The sequence below is a fragment of the Theobroma umbraticum genome, unplaced genomic scaffold (genome assembly GCF_002168275.2).
Source record: "Theobroma umbraticum cultivar Fairchild unplaced genomic scaffold, ASM216827v3 scaffold_69.0, whole genome shotgun sequence".
Classification (NCBI taxonomy): Eukaryota; Viridiplantae; Streptophyta; class Magnoliopsida; order Malvales; family Malvaceae; genus Theobroma; species Theobroma umbraticum.
This window is the reverse complement of record NW_018397293.1, coordinates 360572-363800: the sequence shown is the minus strand read 5'-3', so window position 1 is coordinate 363800 and position 3229 is coordinate 360572. Positions and strand designations below refer to the sequence as shown.

General features: G+C 34.0%; 1 non-coding gene across 1 annotated transcript; it reads right to left on the bottom strand.

Moving 5' to 3' along the window:
- Positions 1-2414: 2414 nt before the first annotated feature.
- On the bottom strand, positions 2415-2522 carry LOC149526206 (small nucleolar RNA R71). The gene has a single exon (XR_016352239.1). It is a non-coding gene; the product is annotated as a small nucleolar RNA R71 (small nucleolar RNA).
- Between the last annotated feature and the right edge of the window lie 707 nt (positions 2523-3229).

Sequence of the window (3229 nt, the reverse complement as noted above, 5' to 3'; positions counted from 1 at the left end):
TGATATTCTCGATTGTGCTTGATTCTCCAATGTCCACCAACATCGTTGAGACTACCATGGCTGTAGGGATCCAGTGGAGCAGAGCTCCCGGATGTTATTACGTGGAAATGGGTCCATGGGTGAATACGATACTTACCTACTTGAAAGCCTTGTGAGTTTTCGACACATACTCTTTTTCATAGTGGAGAGTTGAGATATCTTTGCAATTCCCTTGATTTGAATAAAAGCTTTTAGTGCTTACTTGACGAACATGAGATGTTTACGTGGCCGCACACTTTGATTTCTTTACATGCCACATATTTTGGGAGCATGCATACTTTATATTGTTATTCATATTTGTATGGCAAGCAATGTTTTTGATGTTTGAACTTGATTTCATAACATTGTCTTTGGCACCATTTTTTCCAAGTGAAATACTACATTATGATTTATGTCATTATTTTTTTTACAAGGCACAAATATCCTACTTATGATTTGGTTTCTTAAGAATATGTTTTGCTATTTCGGTTTTATTATTCAAATATATCTGCCTTATGCTTGCTTCCCATCTACACCCTGCTCATGGAGCTGATGAGCACTGAGTCTGTGAGACTTACCACCCTTATTTCCCTTTTTGCAGATAGTGATCCACCTAGCATGCAATCATAGGCATTTTCAGTCCACCATGGATAGGTAAAGGCATCTTATAGCACTTTATTCCAAATCGCTCCACTACTAGAGGTCGAGTCTTTTATAGCATGATGTAAATGTAAATAGTGTCAATGTAAATGTGAAGTTGTATATTATAGACCTTAATGGATTCTTAAAAATGTGAGGAGTAAAAGTTAAGTCAATCTATTTTGTCTATTGTTTCAAATCATATTACAAAACACTATTCGAATTGAAAGTAATTACACAGTATGGTGGAATGAGTATAGAATTAATAAGAGTTCTTAATAAGGCTTGTTCGGGACTTGGCAGGCTCTCCCGAGAGTCTCGAACGGTGGTAGCGATGGGGGAACGATCATTACAGCAATTATGAGTAGCTAAATTTCTTTTCCTAAGATTGCAATTGAACTCACATGTAATCTACGTTTTTAATCTTTTTCTTGCTTATTTTCAAGGGATTGAATTGTTTATTCCAATTTGTTCTTAATGCTTTTAATTGCTTGATTACCAATTAAATTGATATAGGAACCTAAACATAACTTAGGAAAGAGAGTTTAGAATAAACTAAAATTGGAATAGCAAATGATCATATTTATTTTCTTGGTTGAATAAATTGATTTGTATATAGGATAAGGATATACCCATATGTCATATGTAGCTAGTATTAGAGCCTAAAGCTAATGAATCTATTTTAATTTCATTTCACATAGGACTATAGTTTTTTTATTAAAATAGATACTTTTCTAAGAGTTTTGGGAGAGCCTTATAAATAATTGAGGACTTTAAGCTAGCAATTCAATCCATTGGAATAAGCTAAGAGAAAGAGGTAAGATTTAGATAAAATGTGAGAGACATTGTAATCCTAGGCTTTTCAAATTTGATTTTTTCAACTTTATTTTTTCTTTAATTTTTAATCAGTGTTAATTAGTTAAGTTTTATTTGATTAATTTTTAAGTTTAAATTAGTTATCCAAACTTTAATTGTTTGAATAAAACTAAATTGTTTTAATTTTAGTACTTAGTAAATTTTTAGAACAACTCTCTGAGGGATCGATACTCTACTTACTAATATAATATCTGTTCGATATGTATAGTAACGTGGGTAGAATTTTAACTAACAAGTTTTTGGCACTATTGCCGAGGAATTGTTTTCTAGAATTTATACTAATACTCATACTAATCAAATTTGGTCTTAATTCAAACATTATTTTTTTATGTTTATAGGCATCTTTGTCGTTGTATGCAAGGGAGAAACTTGAATCTTATAACTTTTGATCCAGAGATAAAAAGGATTTTTAGAAGACTTCAAAGGGAGAATTTACAAGTTGAAACTCTAAATCAGACAATGGCTAATAATAATAATAATAATGGTAACAATGCTAGCATTTAGATTATTGAAGAGAATAAAGAGTTTCGGGATTATGTTGTTCCCTTTTTGCAAGGCTTGCACCAAAGCGTTAGAGACCTCTTATCAATGCAAATAATTTTGAGATCAAGCCTGCTTACATTCAGATGATTCAATTTTCCATTCAGTTTGGTGAGTTACCTAATGATGGCCCCAATTCCAATATGGTAAATTTCTTGGAAATTTGTGACACTTTTAAATATAATGGAGTAACTGATGATGCTATTAGATTGAGACTTTCCTTTTTCACTGAGGGATAAAGCAAAGACTTGGCTAAATTCATTGTGAATTGGATCTATTACTACATGGGAGGACTTGGCTAAAAAGTTTTGGCAAAATTATTTCCAATTACCAAGAAAGCGAAGTTGAGGAATGATATAGCCTCATTCATACAATTTGATAGTGAGTCATTGTATAAGGCTTGGGAGCAATTTAAGGATTTACTTAGAAGATGTCCACACCATTGGCCTCCTCAATGGCTTCAAGTTCAAAAATTCTCTAATGAGCTGGTCATTTCAATCAGATCTACAACTGATTTTGCTACTAGTAAGGCCTTAATGGGTAAAAAGCCTAATGAAGCTTATAATTTGTCAGATGAGATGGCATCCAATAATTACCAATGGCCCTCTGAAAGATCTGGTTCCAGAAAAAGTACTAGTGTTTATAGAATTAATGCATTGAATGCTTTGACTACACAAGTGGCTATGTTGACAAAAAGATTTGACACAATGGGAGTTAATGTTGTCCAAAACTCCTTTCCAACTTGTGATATATGTAGAGATACCATTCAAGTGATCAATATCCATCTAAGCTTAATTGTGACCCTTGTGCACAAGTGAGCTTTAGCCAGAGAACCTTTGCGTAGCCGACGGGCTGTTAGATATGGCTGGGGCCAAGGTTTGTGATTTTACGTGGCTAGGCCACAAATGATTATATGCGGTTGCGACCGCTTGATTTTTCTCCGATGTCGGCCAATATCGTTGAGATAGCCATGGCATGTGGGGATCCGGTGGAGCAGAGCTCTCGGATGATATGATGTGGAAGCGGGTCCACGTGTTGCTATTTTCGTACCTACTCGAGAGTGAAATCACTTTTGGTTTTTACGTAAGTAGCTTTTATACAATGAAAAATAATAGTTTGCTAATGCTCCTTTTTACTTATGTGACAACATTGATTG